This window comes from Panthera leo, chromosome B1 (assembly GCF_018350215.1).
Source record: "Panthera leo isolate Ple1 chromosome B1, P.leo_Ple1_pat1.1, whole genome shotgun sequence".
Taxonomy (NCBI): Eukaryota; Metazoa; Chordata; class Mammalia; order Carnivora; family Felidae; genus Panthera; species Panthera leo.
This window is the reverse complement of record NC_056682.1, coordinates 186678900-186704896: the sequence shown is the minus strand read 5'-3', so window position 1 is coordinate 186704896 and position 25997 is coordinate 186678900. Positions and strand designations below refer to the sequence as shown.

Here is a 25997-nt window from a genome sequence, read left to right as displayed (position 1 = left end):
TAAAATATTAGATATTTTCTCATATTGATATATTTACCTTACTTTTAAGGACATCTGTCACTCTGGCCCCAAATCCATAATCTGGACCTCAGTATTCTCCATTGCAAAGAAACGGGATTGATGTTCCTTATCCACTTGCTTTCATCTGCAATTCCCAGGTTCTGCGGTTTTATTTTCCTGCACATTTCTCAACTGCTATGATGGTGTGATCAGTTTAGGGGTTTTCGAGAACGTGTGCTGTGACCGCAGGACTGGTATAGAGCTTGGTGATGCTCACACTCACCCACACATACACGCACACACACACACATCGGTGGTTGTTAGACTACTTCACCAGGCTTATCTGGATGCCGCACATATTGATAGGATTAGAGATCTACACCATGTATCACACACACTCTCGTAGAAACATAGAACCTGGTACATCTGCTCCACGGCAGTAGGTTTCTTGGAGTCGCCCATGTGAGAAGCAGCTCAATCACACATCAGAGAATCTGCCCTCGTGCAAAGAATGTGCAAAGTTCTTCTTCACCGTCCCCTTCAGTTGCATTCTGTACGTATGCTGTGCCCCTACAGATGGATATTCCTTTGCGCTCCTTTTTTTTTTTTTCCCTAGAGAGAGAAAGAGAGACAGAACACGAACGGGGGAGAGACAGAGAGAGATGGAGAAACAGAATCCGAAGCAGGCTTCAGGCTCCAAGGTGTCAGCACAGAGCCCCACACGTGGTTCGAACTCACTAGCTGTGAGATCTTGACCTGAGCTAAAGTCAGACGCTTAATTGACTGAGCTACCCAGGCGCCCCTGCACTCCTTTTTAATTCAGTTCCAACTGCTCTGGGGGTATGATTACTTAAGGATCCCCACTACTTAAGGCCAGGTGAATTTTAAGACTTCTATAAAGACTTAAAAACAACATTTAAGGTGATTTCAAACTTACCCTCTCCATTTTTTTATGTCAATCTGTCCACTAGTTTTTGTGCAAGGTAGCAGCAAACAGAAGCCCAGTTTTATTTTTATGACTATAAAGGAGACCTGTAAAATAATTAAAGAAAAATTTACCTGGAGAAAATCAATTTTTCCAATATGAAGAGTAGACTCAATGGAATCTTGAAAAAGGTGAAAAAAAAAGAGGAAGGATTTGATAATGATTTTTAAATGAAATATATTTGACACATAACATTTTGTAAGTTTAAAGTGTACAACACACTAATTGGATATATTTAAATTTTGCACTAAGATAACCACCATAGTGTTAGCTATTATGTTACATAATTATTATTTCTTTTTTTGTGGTGGGGACAATTAAGATCTAGTTTCTTAGCAGCTTTGAAGTTTATAATACAATATAGTTAACCACAATCACTATGATGTGCCTTATTAGCTCTCCAGAATTTATTTATTATTAGTTTCCAGTTTGTACCTTTAAACAACTTATCCCCAATTCCCTCACCCCCCCAGCCAATGGTGACCACCATTCCATTGATTTTTTATGAGTAGTTATCTTTCTCTGTCTGATTGATTTCACTTAGCATACGGCCCTCAAGTTCCATCCCTGTTGTCGCAGATGACAACTTTTGCCTTTTTCTCATGGCAGAATAATATTTCATTGTGTATGCACGCTCACACACACACACACCACAACCTCTTTATGCATTCATCTGTTGGTGGGCACTTAGATTGTGTCGGTATCTTTGGTTATTGTGAATAATGCTGCAATAAACATAGGAGTGCATATATCTCTTGGCTATCATCAAGAAGACAAGAGATAAGTGTTGGCAAGGGTGTGGAAATAAGAGAACCCTTGTACACTGTTAACAGGAACATAAGTTGGTTCAGCTATTACGGAAAACAGTATGGAGGTACCTCCAAAAATTACAAATAGAGCTACCATATGATAAAGCAACATGGGTTTGAAGAGGTAATGATTTTTTTTAAAACCTGTTTCAGGAGAGAGCGATGCTAGAATATTCAGTTGATGAGAGAGCTTTTGGAATTGAGAGAAGGTGAACTTCTCAAGTTTTCCACTGGGCCATGGTGAAGTGGTCCTCAAGCAGCTGCTTATATTAGCTCTTATTTCCTGATCTCCAAAATAACTTGATTACTACCTGGGCGCTTAGTTATCTAGAGAATGAAAAGGCACTGCTGTGGAACAAGGCTTGTAAAATTTATCTTAGTGGGCTTGGCAGGGGTTGCCTGGATAATGGTGTTAATACAGATTCTATTGGACACCTGTGGGCTCATGAAAAGAGTAGGGAGAAGCGGATGGCCAGGTATTAGCCCTTGCTACTCAGGAAACTTTACATGAGTTTCCCAGTGCTTGGAAAAAAAATAGTCCCCATCATAAATTAATACATGGACATTATGTTGAAGGTCTTCAGTGGGGACTGACTCTGGGTGCACTAAAGAAACGAGTGTCTGGATTAGCAGTGTTGGTAATTATACCTTAAGCAGGGCTAAGCTCACCAGTTTTATAGCCTTCCTCTCGGTGGTCTTATCTTACCTACTTATAACTTTGACATGGTATAATGGTCAATTGCTGTATAGTACGATAAATATTGTTTCTGCCCACTTTCCCAGATTGGGTGAATAACTGGTTAACTACATCCTATATTATTTTTTCAATAGCAAGAAGAAAAATAGCTGTGTAGAAGAAAATCAGCAATATTATGAACAAAAACATTAAAAATTGGTGCCATAACTGGTTCATGGGCTCCTTACACAACCACAGCCCTTCTTTCAATTAAGCACTTGTTGAATAGATGGGAGTTGAGAGACACTTTGATTCTTAAAGACAATACCATTATAATCCTTGGAGTAAGGAAGAAAACCATCTTCAGAAGAAATGAAAGTTATTAAAAGGTACAAGCACTCATAGGCAGGAACAGTGTGTACAAAGATTTTATTTACCATTTTTTAATGTCAAAATTCTTACCAGAATTAAATTTTGGAGTTTTGAGTTACATACTTAGCATTCAGTAGCTGGTCAGTAAAAGCATAATGGTTGATTAGGAAATTGAGTCTAGATTAGCGGGAAAACTGAATTATTCCTGCGAATTTTAAGAAAATATTACATTTATGCCACCATTTTGCTCTTTTAAAGAGATAGTAGGTTGTTTTTGCTGTTATGAAAATAGTTTTCATGCTTTGGTATTATGCATAGGTGTTATTTATTTATACTCTTCTGATATTAAACTTGGTTTTGCTGTGACAATAATTGAAATATATGTTGACAGTTTTTAACATATTTAAATACACTTAACCCCTCTGTGCTTCAATTTCTTCATTAGAAAAAGAAAAGTGTTGGGGTGCCTGGGAGGCACAGTTGGTTAAGCCTCCGACCTCAACTCAGGTCATGATCTCATGGTTCGTGAGTTTGAGCCCCACGTCGGGCTCTGTGCTGACAGCTCAGAGCCTGGAGCCTGCTTCGGATTCTGTGTCTCCCTCTCTCTCTGCCCCTACCCTGCTCATGCTCTGTCTCTTTCTCAGAAACAATAAACATTTTTTTTTAAATTAAAAAAAAAAATAAAAAGTATTGAACTAGTTGTTCTTTTGGGATCCTTCCAGTTTAAGAATTTTGCGACCCTATAAATATCCTTTCTAGGCAGGTATGTCAAGGATCATATTTTATTAGAACTCTTGATAATTTCTTAGGTTATAAAATAAAGTCTAAGGAATTATAATTGATATCTTTTTTTTAAGCTTTCTTCATTCTTCTCATTCAGCTACTTAATTTGCAATGTGAACACCTTTCTTAGCTGGGCATAAAATAACACTTTGGTTTTCAATGAACTGTTCCTATTGATATTGACTCAGGTTCCAGGTAACATTTTCTTGACCTTCAATCTGGGTGTTTCCTCTTCTATTCACTCATATCAAAAATGAGCCTCACTTTTCTTCCCGTGAGAAAGTAATCCCTTGGAGTTCAGAGTCAGAAGGGTCACCTCAGATTCAAGTTTAACAGAATTACTATGGAGAACATAAAATCTCAGGGAGGAAATAGAACGAACAAACAGTCCAAAGACTAAGAGTAAAATCCCCAGCTGAACAAGTCCACGGAAGTTACAATCATGAGTAGTAGAATCACCTTTCAAAATATGATGATCATGGCAAGCCCCACCTAATCGATCAAGTTTTAAGCCAGTTGAGTACGTTTTCCAAGCTCCACCTTAAATGAAGTTTAATTCAGTTACGAAGTGCAGTGATTTTCACTTTCCTTAGATTTGACTTGAGTGTGAAACTTTTGTGTCTGGGCAAGATCCCGACTTAGAAAGAGGAATCAAGTTGCAGCCTTTTCAGAATTACCTTCCCACCATATTTCTGTGGAGAAGCTTCATATCTGGAAGTCTCTTTCTCTGATTGGAGCGTTTGAGCACAGTCAGGGTTCCTTTTACCCCAAGTTACCGTTAAGGTAGCTTTTTCTTTAATACAATGAAAATATCAGCTTGCTGCTGGAGATGAAAATAGTTCATTTTGGAATAGACAGAAATTCTTAGGGCTTATCTGGAAACGCTATGTGCAGAGGAGAGGGAGGGAGGCTTGTCTCCTTGAATAGGGTCATCTCAGCAACAGCAAAGTCTCCTGTGTGTGAGTGAGATTAGCTAATGAAACAGTATCATGGCCTGAGATTATTTTGTACCATTCTAAAGTTCAGCCACATGGCCCCCCTTGTTTGTGAAATTCCATTATAGGAATCACTGCCTGCTTTAGAGATAAGTGAAACCATTATGGGTGGAGGAAGAAAAGCCATTTGAACCTTGAAGAATTTTAATTGGCGCTGGTGAGAGAAGGTGAACAGAAAGCCACAAATGTTTCAAGTGAAAACATGAATGAGTTTGGGACTAAACATAGATAATGGGAAGAAGGATGTATCATATCTGTTGATGAAATAACTTTTTTCCTCCCTTAACAGGTAGAACTCATTTCTTTAATGGATTTAAACCCAGCCTAAAGTCAAATAATTTTAAAGAGCCACATTGTTTCATGAGTAATTTCAAGTATGATATGTTTTATAGTTAAAAATAAGCAAAAGAAGGGGTGTCTGGGTGGCTTAGTCGGTGAAGTGTCCAATGCTTCATTTCGGCACAGGTCATGATCTCACCGTTTGTGAGTTTGAGCCCCGCATCGGGCTCTGTGCTGACAGTGCAGAGCCTGCTTGAGATTCTTTCTCTCTCTCTTCCTCCTTCTCTCTTGGCTGTTCTCCTGCTCATGCACTCTCTCTCTCAAAATAAATAAATGAACATTAAAAAAATAAGCAAAATAGCACAAAAATTAAATCGCTGTATAAAATTTGAGTATATGAGTGTATATATTAAGTGTGTACACCTTTATTGGTAAATCATTTTGTTTTGTGCTTGAGGCCACACTGGTTTAGTGTCTTAAAACATGTTTCTTCCAAAGATGTTCAGTCTATGTTGTGGATCCTATGAAGGAGCAGTTGGCCATTCATTTAAAAAGAAACTTCAAAAATATTTCATGGCCACAGTTTCCTGCCCTCATGAATACATGATAGGAATCTCAAGACTGGGTAAGAAAAATCCTTCAGCATTCCTGGAAGAATAAACAGCATGACCCATTGTGTGTAAGTTTTGTACAGACAGCACATTTTATGAATAGTTTTACACAACAAGGATTTGCTTGATGTAGTGAACGAACATATTCTTTAAAGACAGATAGTTCTGCATTCAAAGCCTGGCTCTGACACCCGTTTGTGTTGTGTGGCCTTGGACAAGTTATTCTGGACTCTGAATATCAGTTCATCATTTGTGAAATTTTATTTTTGGTGAGGATTAATGACATACTTCATATCCTAGCAAAATGCCTAGCACATAAATCCCCCAAATGATAACTGTTGCAGTGAATTCTTTGTTACCCAGCATCTATTAACCAGGATTTTCAAAAAACTGTGACTTCCTGATCAGTCATCAAGCATTGATAATTTATGCTTCTCTGATGACCCTGAAATGCATTCTGAATAATTAGAGAAAGATTAAATTATAATCAGTTTAGTTTCAGTGTTAAGTGTATTTTAATTTATTCTCATTCTTTAAAAATTTGTAATCCTTCTGCATGTGGTAACAATTAACAAAAAATATTTGATTAGCTGAAGCACTCCACTTCCTGACTGTCAGGCTAATAAAGAGTGTATTGTACATTGTTGGAACTCAAATTCTGCCCCACAGATAAACTGGGCATTTGCTGGATGGATTCACTTCACACTGGTCTTACATCCATTCTCAGGCCCAATGTGTTGACTTATTACCTGTTGGAAATTCTAGACCTAATCCTTAAATATCCTGAAATGATACTGTATACAAGGCCCTGTTTGCATGCTTTTTTATCACAAGGTCATAATGGTGGTCATCCCATCTGATTTTGTGCAGATGAGTAACTAAATCTAGCCCTGAGGGTTGTCTGTTCTTTTCCTATGGATTGCTAGAGATGGACATCGCAGCTGACATCAGTAATCAATCTATCTTGGTGTTTCATCAACCTTTACTCTTATCCAATCATGTTTTAGACTTATTTTCATTGGGCTTCTTAGGCTATATAACCTTCCTGATGAAAACTTCACCATGCATTTTATCATTTCTGTGGTCCTTTGAACTTCCCACGTTCTCCTCCCCTCATCTCCCCACCCCCCACCCCACGTAAGGTCGTATGCTGCTTTAAAAGATGGCTTGACAGCTGGCTTGTGTTAAAAGTAGTCTCTTCAAAAAATTACCACTATTCTTGTCCCTTTGTGATCTCAGTTAACAAGGTATTCATTCTCAGGCAAGCAGATTGATTTTAGTCATTTAATTGATCACCATAGGACATAGTAGTATACATTGGTTTTCCTCTGGCCCTGTTCTGCCTGCCTTTAAATCCCTGCCTTGCCCTGAAATCCCTCTTCCACATGACAGTCTCTCTTCCACAATGCCCTTCACATCCCAGCTGCCATCCTCAGTACTTACTCCACGAGTGCAACAGTGACAGTAGATGGAGGGGGATTGTTTCCTTTAAAGGGAGAGCAAGGCCAAGGGGAAACAAGCTGGTGAAGGTTTCATTTTGCTTTCCAGGACCACACAGTGCTCGGTCCTGGTGCGAAGGCAGGGTGCCTTGGTGAGGGTGCTCCCGTCGCAATGTAGAACTCTGCCATGTGATGTCCGGGTGGGCGCTAGCTGAGGAGAGGAAGCCTGGGTGCATTGCCAGACAGCAACAATTAGCATTGTACTCTAATCCTGGGATCTCTCTGAGACTCAGCTCACTAGGTAGCTGTCATTCAGTCCATAAGGTAAGCTCCATGTTACTACTGTTTCTTCCCAAAGTAGTTTCTATTCTCATTACATAGACATTTTTTAAAAGCCAGCAACTCAATGCTATCACCATCACTGTTTCTTATCTATACCAAACTTGTATCTATTTAGCTACCACAAACATTTTCGTGTTTGACAAACCGTATTTGCATTATAGGGCTATTTTGAATCTGTTGGGAACCGTGAGTTTGAACTTTGGTATCTCAGAATGGTCAATTGGAATGTTTCATCGAATAGGCTTCTTTAACAAAATGTGACATTTCCCTAAGTGTAGTAGTGTAAGACCACCTGGCAGAACAAATGGATGTATGTTAATATAAATATAATGCTGTGCTTGCTTCACCAGCACATATACTAAAATACAAATATAATGCTAAAGCATAAGAACATTCACAAAATTGAAGTTTAAATATGTTTACTAGTTTTCTGTACTGATGCAACATTAGTCACGGAAATGTCATATTAAATATTTGTGTTGGTCAGTGGTTCAAGGGTGTTTATTTGATGTATCTTATTTTTCTGACTTTTGACATTCCTAATACTGTATTCTCTTACAAACATGTGTAATTGCATTCACCCCAAGTCATTTCTTGCTTTCCTTTTATTTAAGGGAGGTTTGCTTCTTGAAAAGAAATTATCTTCTTTTTTGTGTTACTATTTAAAATGTATACACACACACACACACACACATATATATTTACTTTAACACAAGCGCTGTTAAATCTGTGATTGAGAATAATGGTAGGATGGACGGTTAAGAAATGCCAGTTTCAACTTGTTGAGAAGTATTAATTTTTGTCGATTATTGAAGATTTCAGGCTCTAGATAAAAAGACATGGTTACCAGCTAGTGAGGCTGAAGAAGGAGGGCAAAGGGAGAATGCAAACATTCTGACCATGGATCGTTGACACAAAGCTTGGAAACTGGCTTGTAGGGTCCAGGAGACCAGGTCCAAAGGGATTCCCCATTAGTTACATCTGTGGTTTGAAATCGAGCTGTGTGGAGCCCCGGGTTGCACAGAGATTTCTTTGGGGACTGTTAGTTTGCATGGAGGTTAGGTGAGGAAGTGGGGCTCCAGGGCACCTCAGCTTTTATTGGTTGTATGCATTGGGAACCCGTAAAAATTTTCATTTGAAAGGAAGACTGTTGCTAAAAAAAGAAAAAATTGGAAAGCCGCTGAATAATAAGGATCTCGTTGTCAGAGGGGAAGCAACAGAACAGCTCCTCTGGGGAGATGAAACTTAACCTAAGCCTTGCTCTTTCACTTATGTTATTTCAAACATACAGAAAGATACAGGTTCCCGCATAACTGTGACCCAGATTTAACAAATGTTCGTATTTTGTCACATATATTTTACATTAGAAAATAAATAAATAGGTAAATAAATAAGTGAAAGTGACCATGGTGGAATTCCTTTGTACTCTTCCTGTCCGAATCTCCTGTCCAAGGCCCCCTCCCTGACCTGGGGTGATCCTGAACCTGAAGTTGATGTGTGTCCACTTGTGTATTAGATATGCGTCTTGCTACAAATATATGGATCCATAACCTATTTGTATATGTGGTTTTGTGCGTTACAACATTCACATAAATGGTGTCCCTCCATACATACCCATTTTCAACGATACATTCTTGCAGACTTACCCATGTTGATACTTTTAGGTTTAATTCATTCTTTTTAATGGATCTGTGGTATTTGGATATGTGAACACACCACATTTATTTATTCATTTTCCTGCCGACAGACATTCATAGTCCAGATGATGGACATTTTTTCTTTCACTTTTACAAACAGTGCTGCTCTGAATATCGTTGAGTAGCTCATGTTTGAAAGGCTTTTCTTATATGGGAGATTATGAAGCAGGCCTTCAGCTAACCCACCTGGTGTCTTTGTACCATTTAGAATGAGGCTCCTTATCCTCAAAACACTTTACATTTTCTGGGAAATGGTCACAAAGACTAAGCAAATCTAAAATCACTTTATTTCAAGGGTGTTCTCTATACTTGTGCATAGTAAAACTCGCATAATCATAACAGTCACCCTGTATATCGGGGATGCACAGCATGAAAACCTGCAGATTATAAAGAGGTTGGGTGAATGAGTGTGTTTAACAGGTTAGCAACTGTAATCTAAAATAAAATGCGGGATTTGTGCTGAGTATTCACATGAGGTCTTTCTAGCTAAAGGTAAGGGCTGGGAAAAATTGTATCTTCTTCAGAGATAATATGTTGCAAATGAGGAACACAGGGAAGATGTATAAGGCTTTTTTTGTTTGTTTGTTTTCTGGTCACAGAGGACCAGGGACAGGTAAAGTGATATTGTATAGAGGTTTTATTTTTCAGTTGCCCCCTTTCCAGAACACTGCCCTCAAGCCCCTTCTTGTAGACATGTATACAGTACGACACAGGCTTCTACCAGGCTTCATCTACTAACTCAACAGTATTGCCTTCTCCAGGAAGGCAAGCTGTCCAGGGACGGCTATGTCTTTGCTCTGGGAAAGGAAGTTTGAATTGTATTGGGCTGAGGTGTCATGCTGTGAGCCTCCCGCTGGGGCTGGTGCTGCAAGTGCCAATACATTGAAATGCGTTCCTGGAAAGTTCCTTTGCTACTCACTAGGTGGCTTTGCTGGAGAGGAAAACAACCCCAGAACAGGCAGCACCATCCTCTCTATTGTTTATGGGAGTGTGGTAGGGAACAAACTCTGCCCTGCTTTCGAAATCTTGAAAGCGTATTATTTGCTTTTGCAAAGTCCTTGAAATTAGATGTTGCAAGAGACAGCCTAGCAGGAAACTCTCTTAGGTGCCTAGAGTTCCCTTCTCGACCCTGTCCTGGGCAACATTATTAATCAGTGATTTGGGTGAAGAGTTGAGGGAATGCATTTCCCATTTGCAGATGAGAAAAAGCTCCCTGGGAGAGAGCAAAACCAAGTTTGCTGCTACTTTTATGGTGGTTTGTTCATTTTCATCAAAGAGGTCTTAGCTTAAATTTCACCTCCTCATACAGGCTTTCCCTGAGGAGCTGACTAATACATGACCTTCATTTCCAATCAGTTTTTACCTGTTTTCTTTATCTGAAATTGTATTTCTTAGTTGTTTAATGGTTTTCTGACACATCTCCACAGACTGCAAGCTTGATGAGAGAAGGGACCGTGCTTCCCTGATCATTTCTGGCACCCCAGGACATAGCATAGTTCCTGGCACATAATAGGAACTTAATAAATTTTTGTTGATTGAATGAAAGTCATGGGAATCATTGAAGAATATTAGGCAAGGAAGTGATATGATCGGATTCCTCATTCAGAAATGAAATTTGGAAGGAGTCAACACAAGAAGCCCGGTATGCATTGTTGAATATGCCTCACGGAAGCTAACGTGTGTTTAAAAGTTTGCCGCGCTTGCGTTCACAGTGCGGGATCTGATTATAAGGTATAATAGCATCACTCGCAGTTTTTGTCTGGAATGGTATTTTCCATCCTTGGCACCGCTGAGCACTCACATTAATATTAACATTCTAAATGATGCCCAGAAGGTAATGACTGGGATGATCTCATAACAGGGAGAGGGCTGTTAGTTTTTGCTAAGATCGCTAAAGAACTATCAGAGAGAAGACTAAACAGATTCATTTTGTGTTGTTGGAAAGGGCAGAACTCAGGCCAGTGGGGGCCCATTACATGAAAGTGAGTTTCAGTTTGACATAAGACAGAGCTTTCTAACCGTTAGTGGGGCTGAGTAAGGGAATGAGCGTCCTCAGGAGATCATTAGATACTTGTCAATAGATGGCATGGAAGCAGATGCCAGGTGCCCATCTGTCAACGACGCTGTTGAGAGGATGTCTGCCCCGTGTGGGAGGGTCATTCCACAAGTGTGTGCAACCGCCTGATATTTATTGAGTACACACACTGCACTTGCTTCCGTGGAGGATGCAGAAATATATAAGACACAGCTGCTATCTGGACATGATCACCTTCCAATCCTAAATTCTGTTAATTTCAGGGAGTTTTAGCCAAGGCCCTGATGTAATTCTCGCATCCTCTACATTAGAACAGTCTGAAGTGATGAAGTCCCAAAACATCGCCAACCTACTGGTAGCACTTAACTTTATGCCCAGCGATACGGGGATGGTGCGGACTGCCACGTCCTAGCCAAGTCCTACTTTTGCCCCCAGTTGAAACTCTGGCTTTGCTTTTGCAACAGAAATGATGATGGCATTTTCTTCCTCCGCCTTTTATTCACTTCTCTTCTGGTTTTGAAAGTTAGTATGAATTCTGAGCTCAGGATGACATGTGTTGGCTTTATTTAATCAAACTCTGTTGAGATAAATATTTTTGCATTAGAACTGGATCACTGTGATTCTCACCCAGGACAAAAAAAACATGAATTATAGAGACTTTATGAAATTATAAGCAAGCACACTTAATTCCTTAAAGTCAAATCTGCTCCAATCAATCACAAAGTGTTTGACTTGGAAACCTCCTTCAGCACAGGAGAGAACATTCATAAATAAATGTCTGGATGGAACAGTTTTGGGGGTTATATGTGGATATCATGTTATGAACCTAACATTTTGGTTTGAAGTTTCTGGCCTCTGTCAATGACAGTTGTCAGTGAAGTTGGCCGTCACATGGATACAGCCTCTCTGTCTTGCACACATTGCAGAAACAAGTGTGTTGGGACCTCATTAATGTAGGTAATACCTGCTGTAGTCACTGATCCACATGCTATCACAGTGATCTGAGAGATTAACATGTTTCCTTAGGCTACTTAACAGAACACTGGGGGCCACCTTGACCCTGAGTAGATGTGCAGCCCCAGATATTTAATGTTTGCTTTCATACTATATTAGTAAATATACAAGACACTTGAATAGTCTTTAAACACATTCCTTTGCTGTAGAGTCTGGGGACTTAGTTATTCCCTCCATTGGCCAAAGTCTCTTTGTATGTGTTTACTTTTCATTTGTTGACTTTAAAATTAATCTAGTTTAAATTTATGTTCTCCAAATGTAATTCAGATTAATGTGTTCCAATAAGAGATACAGTCCAAAAGGAATGCACAATGGAGACACCTTTCCCAAGCCATTGCTTGGAAGTCACCAAGAATGATTTGCTAGCAGGGCCTGAAGTGTCCATTTAGTATTTTCTGTGAAGATTTTTAAAGGATATTAGCTGGAGAAACAAAAAAGAAAATTGCAAAATTAAAAATGTTAAAATGGAGGTTTGCATATTCTCACCAGGGAGAAAATATTGCTCCTACATTACTCCTTTTTAATACTCTGTTTTTTGCACTCTTTAGAGCAAAGATTTGGAGAACTGCTTCTTAATCTTGCCCGCAACACTGGGGAGATCTAATAAATACTGACACTCGAGGGCACCTGGGTGACTCAGTCAGTTAAGCATCCAACTTGGACTTAGGTCACGATCTCAAGGTTGGTGAGTTCCAGCCCTGTGTGGGGCTAGCTGCTGTCAGCGCAGAGCCCTCTTTGGATCCTCTGCCCTCCCTCTCTCTCTGCCCCTCTCCTGCTCTCTCTCAAAAATAAATAATAAAAAATAAATAAAATAAATATTGACACCTGGATTCTACCCCCAGTGGAAAAAAAAATTGTTTTAATTAACATCCCTCATCTCATATAGTGATTCTAATTTATTTTTTCAAACTTTTTTTGAGATGTAACTAACAGTGTATATATATATTTTTTATTTTTTAAATGTTAATTTTTAAGAGAGAGAGAAAGAGAGAGCGAGAGCATGAGCAGGGGAGAGGCAGAGAGAAAGGGAAACACAGAATCTGAACCAGGCTCCAGGCTCCGAGCTGTCAGCACAGAGCCCGAGGCGGGGGCTCGAACTCACGAACCGTAAGATTGTGACTTGAGCCAAAGTCAGAGGCTTAACCGATTGAGCCACCCATGCACCCCAAACAGTGTATAATTGTAAGGTGTACAAGGTGATTAATAGATGTATATGTATATAGTTAAGTGATTACCACAATAGGGTTAATTAACACCTCCATCAACTCATGTAATTTTTTTTGTTTTTGAGATGAGAACATTTAAGTTCTACTCTAAGGAACTTTCTTTTTTTTTTTTTTAATTTTTTTAACATTTATTTTTGAGACAGAGAGAGACAGAGCATGAACGGGGGAGGGGCAGGGAGAGAGGGAGACACAGAATCAGAAGCAGGCTCCAGGCTCTGAGCCATCAGCCCAGAGCCCGACGCGGGGCTCGAACTCACGGACTGTGAGATCGTGACCTGAGCTGAAGTCAGATGCTTAACCGACTGAGCCACCCAGGCGCCCCAGGAACTTTCAAATATGTAATACAATATTGTTTAGTGTGGTCACCATGCTATGCATTAGAACATACTCATAACTACAAATTTGGGCCCTCTGTCCAACATTTCCCCATTTCCCTCACCCCACAGGCCCTGGAAACCACCATTCTATTGTTTCTATCAGTTTGGATTTTTTAGATTCCACATATAGTGAGATCATACAATATTTTTTTTTTCTGTTTGACTTATCTCACTTAGCATAATGCCCTCAAAGTCCATTCATGTTGTTGGAAGTGGCACAATTTCTTTTTTTTTAATTAATTTATTTGAGAGAGAGCGAGCGAGCAAGTGTATGCACACATGTGTGGGGAAGGGACAGAGAGAGACAGAGAGAGACAATCCCAGGCAGGCTCCGCACTGTCAGCACAAAGCCCAAGGGTGGTCTCATGAACCATGAGATCATGACCTGAGCCAAAATCAAGAGTAGGATGCTTAACTGACTGAACCATGCAGGCACCCCAGAATTTCATTTTTTTCTCATAGCTGAATGGTATTCCATTGTATATGTACACCACATCTTCTTTATCCATTCATCTGTAGATGAACACTTTGGTTGTTTCCATACCTTGACTGTTGTGAACAATGATGCAGTGGACAAGAAAATGCAGAACAGAGATTCTAATTTAAGTGCGTGGAGCATGGCCCTGGCATTAGGGATTTTACAAGTTCCCCAAGAGATTGTCATGGACAAATAATGCTGAGAATCATTGATATGTATATTTGAAATATGCTATAGGAATATGAGAATTGGAAGAATTAGATGCTTATACTGACACTGACAGCTTGTCTAAAATCATGATAGGGGTGCCTGAGTGGTTCAGTGGGTTAAGCGTCCGACTTCGGCTCAGGTCATGATTTTGTGGTTTGTGAGTTTGAGCCCTGCATTTGGACTTGTGTGCTGACAGCTCGGAGCCTGGTGCCTGCTTTGGATTCTCTCTCTCTGTCTCTCTCTCTTTGCCCCTCCCCTGCTCACTCTCTGTCTCTGTCTCTCAAAAATAAGTAAATATTAAAAAAAAATTTTAAAGATGAAATCATGATAAATCTTTGGAGAATAACTTTAATTTTAATTTAATTTTATTTGCTTATTTTTTGGAGAGTATCTTTTAGATCCAGCTTCCATTTATGTCCTTAGGATACAGCTCTAGATGGAAAATTACTGGGTCAAAATTATGCACTTTAGCATGTATAGCTATATATTTTCAAATTGATTTCTAGAAATTAACTTTTTTCTTAATTCTTGTTAGGATACCTATTTTGCCATGGCTTCACCAATACTGAGTGTTATTGTCAAACCACACACATTAATGCAATACACACATTGATAATTTGGTATGATGTGTGTGTGTGTGTGTGTGTGTGTGTGTATCTGCATGTATGTTTTTGTTGTTTTCATTTGTATTCCATTTAATTTCAGAGAAGACCAAATGTTTTATTGTCAGTTGTTTGAATTTCTTCTGTGAGGTGTCTGTTCATGTTTTCTGAACATTCTATTGTGGTTTTCATATTTAGGATGTGGTTTAAGAGAATAATAGTGATTATAATAAATGAATGTCATTTCCCCTAGCAATTCCCAGAAAGTATTTAGAAACAATACTGATTCTAATATACTTGGTAAAATCTTCAATTTATTTATATCTTTAAACATTTCACTGATTCATTATAATCTTAGATTCAGTTTTACACATTTTAGAAAGCTTAAAATGAAATTTTAAGGTGCATTACATAATGACATCATACGGAGCCATCTAAAGGAGGATGGAATGAGAGAGAGAAAATGAGAGAGAGAGCACTTCCTTCTGGACTGTGACGCTGTGGTTCCATGAAGCATGGCCTCAAAACTACAGTTTAGAGCTTTTCCTTTACTCTTCACACTAATGGGACACTTTATTATCATTTCCCTGTAACTTCATTTGCCTCCAGTGTCACCAAATCGAGTGGCATATACCTTAGCTGCCTACTGGTACAGAGACACATGCATTATGGAAGCCTATTATAAATTTAGTGACGATGATGAAGAAAAACACGCTGCTTGTTACTTCCTTATTAAACCCCAAGTTGTTTTTATGATTCCTTAAATCTAGGCCAAATTTTGCTTTAATCTCTCAGACATATCCCAAATTGGAGGCAAACATAAATGTATTGCATTATCTTTTTCCAGCTATACATGATTTATGTCCTCTCTGGGTGAAAATATGTTCACATGATTTTGCTATTGTGATAAATTGAAGGTGTGATATTACAAGCCAGGATTTGGAACAAGAGAGACTATGAAAATGAAAGCTTCTGTTTGCATGCAGGATACTTTTTTAGTTGTCACTGAATTTTTTAGTCAGTAATCAAGATGTCTCTGTATAAAAGATGTAAACATTCTTCAGTTTTCTGGAGCATGGCAATTTTCCAAACCTCCTTTTTATTTTCCTTGCTTATTTTATATAATGCCTTTACTTCCTTGATGTGCCTTTTCCTTTTCTTCATATACTCTTCTGTGTTCACTGCTATTTTTTTTTACCCTTAATGCCCTTTCTATTTCAAAATGGGCAACATAGAAGGTATGGGGCTCAATTCAGCCTGGCTTGGAATAGCTTTGTGTAAATAAGACACTTGTGGTTTATGCTTTTCAAACTTAAGGAGTAAAAATGACTTCACTTTAGTGAAAAGAAGCATCTCCATGTTTTAAAATTACAGGCTTTTAGGGCCGAGAGGAACCATGGAAATCATCGAATCCATCCTTCTTGTTTTATGGATTAAAAGCGATCATGCAGTCATTCTGTCATAGGTAAACCACTCCCTGTACTCATGGGTACGCTTCATATATCCTGCCCTCCTTGCTTCCTCAGATTAAATTGAGCCAGAGGTAGACTTAACGATACTTAGTTAAGTGTAGACATTTGAAGTTAGACAGACATGCCTATCTTTCAGTTCTGAGATCTTGGGCAAATCGTTTTACTTTGCTGAGTTTCAGTAAACTAGGGCTAATTGTATCAACCATATCAAGTCATTAGGAGGACTGAGTTATGTTGTGTTTGTAGAATATTTCCTTCAGTGCCTGAAAAACAGTGAGTGTAAAAGAAATGGAACCTGCTTTTATCAATATCCTTCTCCTTTAATTTTTTTAATGTTTATTTTATTCATTTCTGAGACAGACAGAGCATGAGTGGGGGAGGGGCAGAGAGAGAGGGAGACACAGAATCAGAAGCAGGCTCCAGGCTCTGAGCTGTCAGCACAGAGCCTGATGCGGGGCTCGAACTCACAAACCGTGAGATCATGACCTGAGCCGAAGTCAGTTGCTTAACCGACTGAGCCACCCAGGCGCCCCTCATTATCCTTCTTCTTGTCCATCTCCTCTTGTAGACTATGAGTTCTCAGAGCTACCATGTCCTGCTTATCCTCTATGCCCTACCCCTTGGCATAGCATCTCATTCCAAGGCATCTCCTTGGATCAGACTTGCAATTCCTTGAGCCCAAAGTCTTGGAGTTAGTTTGTCTTTTCTCTTTTTTTTGACTCCTCTCTCTCTTTCATCTACAAATACCTAGGTTTCAGCTGTCACATATTTTCCTGGACTAATGATATAGGCTCTTAACTGGTTTCCCATTTCTCTATCTTATAGCAGCCAAAGTTATCCTCTTAAAATATAAGTCAGATCATATAAATATCCTGCCTATAGCCCTTTAATGGCTTTCCATTCCACACAGCATAACAGTGAAACCTTTAACTTCTATTCAAACTCTTGGACCATCTCTATTATTTTTCTCTCTGCCTTATTCCACTCCAGCCACCCTTGCTTTCTTGCTGTTCCTGAACACTCCAGGCACATGACCACCTAGAGGGAAGAGCAGTCATATTTTTAAAGAAAGGTCATTGATAGCCCATCCACATATTTTAGAATATGTCTACTTGCTTTCCTATAGGAATAGAGGTGGCTTCAAGCAAAATTAACATACCCAATTAGATGGATTAGTAACAAAGATGCCAAACTAAAGGAAGATGACTCTTTAGGAACCTAAGGTGGGAAACCAATCAAGACACAAGGTAGATGTAAGAGTGCTTATGCTGAATTCACAGGATTTTTGGCCTTGTTAGCTCCTTTCTTCTTTAGATTTCATTATCTTAGCTAACACGTGTTTCACTCCTATTTTTTTGTCTGTAGTTTCTCTCTCTAGTCTGATACACTATTTATTCTACTTTTCTGGCTGTTTAACTTTTTTTAAGATTTTAGTTAGTTCATCCCAGATGTAGCATAGATTACGTATTACCAGACTCTCCACTCTGCACCATCCCTACATAGTTTCTTCTCCGGCAACTCTGCCTGAATGTAGCTTGAGCCCAGTATGGCTGGCTCAGACCGGAGCATGCGAGTATACCAAAACGTGTCTAGAACAATTCCTGTGATTGAGCATTGGTTTACTGTTGAGTCGCCCATCAGTTAGGACAAAAAGGGAAAATACTATGGGCTGTATACTTTTCTTTACCCAATAAGAGGATACACGCCAGTTCTTCAAGAAGCGAAACAGTATAATCTCCTGATACTAAAATTAACACTAGAGGGGCCGGGGTGGCTCAGTCAGTTAAGCATCTGACTTCAGATCAGGTCAAGATCTCAGTTGGTTTGTGGGTTTGAATCCTGAATCAGCTCTGCGCTGACAGTGCGGAGCCTGCTTTGGATCCTCTGTCCCCCTCTCTTTCTCCCCCTGCCTCACTCACACTTCCTCTCAAATATAAAAATAAACATTAAAAAAAGAGAACATTCTTTAAAATAAAATAAATAAACAAAGTTAACAGTTGACTGTTACATTATCAGGAACTTGCTGTGTGTCATGTAAAAATAAGAACTCATGTTGAGATGACAACATATTGAAATTAATATTTCCCTTGATCTATATTGAAATTCTATATGAAGTCTTAGCATCACTATAATAAGAAAATGGAAGACGCATCAGGGCAATTATAATTTGATTGCAAATTAGAGCATTTTATCTTTGAAATGCAATAAAAACTTTCTATACTATTTGGTGGATGGAGGACATAGACTAGGATAGGCTATATTTTCAAATTTAATTCACTTAATAATCACTGTGAATGCAAAAGATGGCTTTTTGTTAACATGGTGATAACTTTGATGGTCTTTGGGGACCACTGTGGTGCAGTGAAAATAAACTGAGACTTAAACCAAGAATCCTGGGTCTTGTTTTTGCCAAAAAACATGTGACCATAAACAAGTCACTTGACTTCTTTGAGACTCTTTGGCATCACTTGTGAAATGAAGACTCACTACAGCTCTCAGATTCTGGGTGGTGTTTTGACTTTTGCCTGCTTTGAATGAAGTGGCCCCAAAATTTCAACACGTAAAGGTCTCTCCTATGCTACTAATTATAGCGGAGGCTAATCCTCTGCAATGAAGTTGACCTTGCTGGCCACCCTGCAATGCTGTTGCAGTTTGAAGGCATGAGCAAAAGGGAAGACATGCAGAGAGTCCAACCAGACAGCTGGGCAAGGCCCTTCAGAGGGCATTCTCCTGGCCAGTGATGGCTCTGCTCTTCAGCTGTGCTTGTTCAGAAAATGAAATGTTGCCAGCATTCCCAGAGCATATCAGTTTCTCGTGTAATAGGCACATGTCTAGCAACTTGCAGGACCCTGATATATAAACCCAAATGTCAATTTATTAATTCATGACTTGAAATACAACTGTCCAGGATGTAAGATATTTGTAGCAATCAATCAACACATCCTCTTTCTGGAAGAAAGTTGTCAGGGAAACAGAAGAAAAGCTCAAAATCTGGCTAGGTGATCAAAGCATGGCTAGGACTAAGAGTATCATCTTTTAGCCTGATGCACCCCTCTCTATTATAATGCTATTCCTCCAAGGGAGGCACAAAAAAGTTACACTAGTTGTCTGGGACATCCAGTCCCTGGATTTGCTGAGCACACATTGTGTCCAGAATTCTGTCTAATCCTTATGTTTCCTTGCTACATCCTGTCTTTAGGTGTAACTACACCTTCCAGTTCTGTACTGGGGGAAACTGTGTTGCTTAAGAGTGTCTCTGCAGTTGTCTGCCGTCACCCCTTTTTATACAGTAATGCTCCTCTAACTCATTGAGCACTGGGCATGCCTTTTGTTCCCCCTGTGTTCCACCCACATCATGCTGTATGATTCTCCCTCCTGTGTATTTTGGCAGTAACGAAAGGGATTCTTTCCAGGATCTGCATTCCCACAGTGTGAGCTATGTCCAGGCCTAAATGCCAGGGGAGGGGAGAGGAGGATGAGAAGGAGGCAGAGCAAAGTGTGAGGGGAGTGGCTACTCTCAAAGCCACATCATTTGTCTTTGCTTTGTCCTTGCTGGGTTCCAGCCCTGGAGAATGAATGTTTGGTTTAGCAACGCACAGAGTAGTCGGGGACTCTCATTTTGCAGACCTTGAATATTTACCCCCCTCAGGGAAAATCGAATCCTCAAGAGTAAAATGAATTATCTCCTTGGCTAATTAGCTAGGACATAACAAAATTCTCAGGAGGATCATCCCATCTGAGAATTTCTATAATGTATGCTTGTTTTTGCAGAGTCGATCTCTTCTTATTCTGTAGCCTGTCCGTCCTATAGCTCATTTCCTCACAGAAAAGGCGAAGTTGTCAAGTAGGCAAAATCTCTTCCTCTTTCCTGCACCTTTCTGCCTTCCTCCCCTTTCTCCGCCTCATCACTTCTGATACTCAAGAGTGACCTAAGGCACTCAGTCCCCTCAGGTCGTCCCAGTTCTTCCATATGCCTGCTCTACTAATTCTCGCTTCAGGAGATGAAATGCCACCCCCTGACACCTGCCCACATTAACATCCTCCGCACACTCTTCTCATTGCCTTGTATTAGGCTGGTTGCCATGCTTGGCACGCAGTGGGCAGACCAATATCCTGCTAAAGTATTCAATGGTTTTATACGTTACTCTTTTCCAGTGGACATATGGTAGCTTTTCTAACATCATCCGACACGTCCTTTGAGCCATTCATTTGGTCCCCATTTCAGCCACCTAATTTCAGTAAGCACGGCTCCATCCTTAGCTTCCAAGAGGAGCTCTAATTAGTTCAAATCAATCAGAACAACACTCGACCGGAGCATAGAGATGGGTGTAACCTAAGCAGAGATAAAGAGAGGCAAGAAGACATTTGTTGGCATTTCTACAAAGATTATTTTCCTCTCTTCCATTATAGCTGTGAAAGGGGACCCTTGGTCCTCCTCATGTGGTGCGGGAAAGGGAAGTCTGAGACTCTGGTCACTGTGTTACATTCACAAGGGGGACTGAGGGAATCCTGAGGCTGAAGCAGATACAGAAGTCAGAACAGACAGATGGAGAGACCCTGGATCCTTGGTGAGATCACTTGAGCTGCTGGATCAAACCTTACCTTAAGCCATTATATCTCTCAACTTTTAATTACCTAGGTCTATTAATTCCCTTTATTGTTTAGGTCTGAATCTATGTTAGTCTCAAAAGAAAGAGTTTTAGAAAATACTCTCTTGTAATTTTAAAAGGTTTAGTGGAAGAGAGTAAAGCCATAACTCAAAAGAATTCATTAAAAAAATTTTAGACATTTTTTTAAATGTTTATTTTGAGAGAGAAAGGGGGGAAGGGCAGAGAGAGAGAGAGAGAGAGAGAGAGAGAGAGAATCCCAAGCAGGCTCCACACTCAGCACAGAGCCTGATGCGGGACTTGATCTCACAGTTGTGAGACCTGAGCTAAAATCAAGAGTCAGACGCTGAACCAACTGAGCCACCCAGGAACCCCAAAGAATTCCTTTTTACTGATGAAATTACATGCATTGTAACAGACTTTATAGGATCCCTCAGCTTATAATATTTAGGTTACATAAAGCTAAAAAAAGCTAGCTTTGACCACAAGGAATGAACTCTATAAAGCATATGTCCATCAGCCCCTATATAGAAGTAACACCCAAACTATTAATTTCTCTGTTTGAGAAGACCCTAAATCATCTGGGAATCTTGCCTCTAAACCTATTCTTGGTTCACATTTATGTAATATACCCATATTATCCACAGCTATAATTGAACCCAAGTCTGTCTGTCTGACACACGGCAAAGCCAGTCACTGAGAAATCAGAAATGCAGCAAAGAAACTGAGAGGCAGCCAGAGGAGAAGATGGGGGGTGGGCAAGCCTTAAATCTCCCCAAAGGAGGAGAGAACAAGTTTTTTTTTATAACTACAGGGGTTGAGATTACATATATCTTGATAAAAGGGTAGGGGAATTTAAGATTATTTATGAGTAAAGTTAGGAGTATGCACATTAAGCAAGGCATGTATATAACTTGCATCCCATATTCACCTTGGGGTGGAGACTTAACATCAGAATGAGGCAAAATTCAGCCCCTGACATCAGGAGGTTATCTTGGGACAAGGACAAGGCACTATCAGCATGTTCTGAGAGCTGGTACAAACTGAATGGGGTCTTGGGCTCCTTATCTCTCGTAAGGAATGCAGGGCCTTGCTGAAACCACATTAGTTGACCTTGAGTCCAGGCTTCTGCGGAGATAGCTAGTGGATTTGTTAGTGGGGACTGAAACGACACAATAACTGATTAGAGGGAAACAGTTCTCTGAAAAACAAGCTTTAAACTTTCTGGGAGTTTCAACCTCATTAGCTCTACAGGGCACAGTTTCACAGCAGATGATTAGCATGGAGTAGTAGAGACATAGATTTTGGAAGAAGATTTGAATTCTCTCATTTGCTGTGTTGCCTAATCTCTTCTAAAAAGTTGTCCCTGCATTTGTATAAAGGGAACCATGTCAATGTCACAAAATTGTTTGGCAATTAAATGAAACAATGTGTAAAAAGTGTGCACTGGCATGGGGTTGTGGGCTGTGCCTGATGCATTGTGCTTACTCTGAAAGCAGTGTTTTCCGTGACAACATTTCCCAGTGTATACCTACATCTTAAAGTTACACAGTTATATGTCCATTATAGCTCAGTAAAGCTGGGGGAAAAGTGGCATTTCCTTCTTCCCAAAACAGTGACAGAATCTAGTTGAGTTAGAGAAGGACTGGCTCGCTTCAAACCCTGGTTTCTCCACTTCTGGGATTAATGGGGAAGGGCAAGGTAATTTACACCATCCCTTCCTCAGTTTCTTCATCTACAAAATGGGGGTAATAATAGCACTTTCTTCCTTCCTGGGACTCCTGAGAGGATCGATAAGGTAGAAGGGGTGTATGGGGCCCAGAGGCATTTGGGGGCAGACTGTGGGGGTGCAGATGAAGGCTGGTTGCAACATAAGTCCCATCAAGTAGGGGTTGTTTGAGGACTGGCTTGGAGGAGATGAGAATGGAACAGCGCAGACATTCAGCAGAAAGCTCTCGGGCAGAGGGAACAGCTAGGATGGAATCTATGAGTTGGGATCTGGCCTGGCGTGGCCCAGCGATAGCAAGGAGGGGCAGCATGGCTGGAAAGGCATGGGTGAGGGAAAAGGCGTCATCGAGGAAGAGAGGGAACCTGTATGAAGAGACCCCATAGGGCAGGACAGGCCTTTAATGACACCGGCTTCTACTTTGACTGCAGTAGGAGTCATTGAAAGGTTTATGCAGAGGATGGCAGTGTCTGGTGTGTGTGCTCAGTGAACCACTGGATACTCCACTGGGAAGAGACTTAGGTTGTGTGTTGTTAGTCTGTCAGGGCTACCACACCACAGACTGGGTGGCGTCAACAGTAGAAATTTATTTTCTTACATTTCTGGAGGCTGATGCCCGAGACCAAGGTGCTAACAGGTTTGATTTCTGGTGTGGCATTTCACCTGGGCTTGTAGACAGCTGCCTTCTTGCTGTGTGCTCATGTGGCCTTTCCTCTGTGTGCACAGAAAAGAGAGAAAGAGAGAGGTCTCTGGCGTCTCTTCCTCCTTTTATAGGGACACCAGTCTTACAGGATTAGGGTCCCAACCTTATGACCTCATGTAACCTTAATTACCCCTTGACGGCTCTATCTCTGAATACAGTCACATCGGAGGTTAGAACTTCAACATAAGAATTTGGCAGGGTACAAAATCTAGCACATAACTACTGTATGATCGTTAATTTTATCTGTTAACTTAGTAGGCTATGGTGGCCAGCAATTGGATCAAACACCAATCTAGACGTTGCTATGAAAGTATCTTTTAGTTGTGATTAACACAAGTAGACCTTGAGTAAAGCGGGATGCCTTCTATAATGTGGATGGGGCTCACCCAATTACTTGAAAGCGTTAAGCAAAAAAGACTGAGGTCCTTCAAAAAAGAAGAAATTCTGCCTCCAGACTCTCTTTGGACTTGAGCTGCAATTTTAACTCTTTCCTGGGTTCCTGGACTGGCCTGAAGACTTTGTACTTCCTCGTTCCCATAATCATGCAAGCCAGTTCCTTGAATTCTCTCTCTCTCCCTCCTCCTCCATTGGTTCTATTTCTCTGTTTCATTTGTCACCTGTAATAGAAGTAGAAGGGGTGGGATTAGGGGCATAAGTCAGACAGCCATTGTAGTGGTTAATCTAGGGGTCAAGTGAGATGTCTTAGAATGTTATGCTCTTAGACTTAATTTGTATGATTTTCTATGTGTAACAATATACTTGGATTTGTATTACATTACCATAATTTGCAGTATTGTGGAATTATAATATTGAAGTGTATATATCATAATATAGCTTGGGTTATTTACATCTTCTCTGTAAGATATTACATGATATTCATACTATATTCTTCAAAAGAACTTGGATCCCAACATGAGAGAAACAAAATGGTCCATTTTAACAAGTGTGGCATATGCAGGCTTATTAGAGATTTTGTTTTGAACTTTGTCCCTTTTGGAAAGTTTTAAAGGCATAAAAAATTTAGTGGACTGTACTTATAGCTGAGAATTACACACTGAGCTCATAGTAGGTGTTCAATTCATATTACATAATACAAAAATGATGGAAGCAAACACTGGCTAGAAAACAGCTTTGGGGGCCCCTCAGGGTAATGAGAGCTGGTATGCTGTTTCTTCTAGGTAGTTGGGGGGAATCTAGTTTGTTTTAAAATTACGAACTCTCCAACATATACCATTCAATCTCCTTCTAGTCCCTGTATTCATGATAAGTTTATTCTTCAAGTAATCATGTTTCAAAAGCCTTATAGCTTAGTTTTTTTTAAGGAAGAAGACAGAATTCCAGCTCCATTATTCCTTGCAGTGAGAATTTGGACTAGTAGCCTCTCCTCTCTAAGACCGAATTTCTCATTTCAAAAATGTAGATGCTACAGAGACAGAATGCAGATGGGTGGTGCAGGGGCTGGGAGGAGGGGAGAATGAGGAGCAACTGAATAATGGATATGGGTTTTCCTTTTAGGCTGATGAAAACATTTTGAAACCAGATAGAGGTAGTGGTTACACAGCGTTGTAAATGTACTAAATGCTCGTTCACTTTAAAATGGTCAAGTCTATGTTATGTCAAGTTCACCTCAACAGAAAAAAAGTAGGCATAAAAATAGTACACACTCCACAGGGTTATAATAAGACTTACAGCCATGAAATGCTTAGCACAGTGGTTAATACTTAGCACATTGCAACCAGTAAAGGAATGCCATTCTCTTCTTCCTTCTTCCTCCTCCTCCTCCTCTTCTCCTCCCCCTCCCCCTCCTCCTCTTCCTCCTTCCTCTTCTTCCTCCTCCTCCTCTTTCTCCCCCTCTTCATCCTTGTTGTTGTTGTTGTTGTTGCTAACATGGGCATAGCCATTCTGGAACCAATTCCTTCTCAGATAAAAATGCTAACCTGTATCAATGTCACCCAAATGGGGGTCCTGGGAGATAAGGCTATGAGATTAGGTTGGAACTAGTTTATGCCAAGAGAAAAGATCTAGAATGTATTTAGTAGGCAGCAAAGAGCCCCTGAAGATGCTTGAGCTAGATGGTTAAGTGAATTATACTACGCTTTGAATCAATTAGGCTAGGAACCATGTGGAGGGGATGAGGTTGAAAGAGGGGGACATAGTTAGCAAGTTACTCTCAACAGGGTCCTTAGATTTCACTTTCTTATTTCCTCCTCAATCACCTTGGATTTGGCTGGCTACATAGCAAACACTTAATAAATACTTGTAGATTAGTTATTTTACACTTCTTTAATGCCTTCCTTTGAAGTACTTCCAGTTGAGATTACTTCTACAAATCACATAATGCAAGATAAAATGCCCTATATATCTGTCAGTTTTCTCTAAGACTGTTTTCTAAGTATTATATGTGCTCGGTTCATGGACTGGGTGTTCAGTTGCTGGAAAAATAGAAATCACCCCATTAGTCATACCTCTGCAAATTTCACATTTTATATTCCAAGTTTTGTGGTGGGTGATATTTAAAGCCTTTTTTTTTTGCTGGCTATTGTATCACTACAACTGTAT

At 40.0% G+C, this 25997-nt stretch overlaps 1 protein-coding gene across 3 annotated transcripts in view; it reads left to right on the top strand.

The window, feature by feature from the left end:
• Positions 1 to 25997, top strand: part of LOC122218574 (cytosolic beta-glucosidase) — a 131752-nt gene that overhangs the window by 52275 nt on the left and 53480 nt on the right. The window lies entirely within an intron of this gene.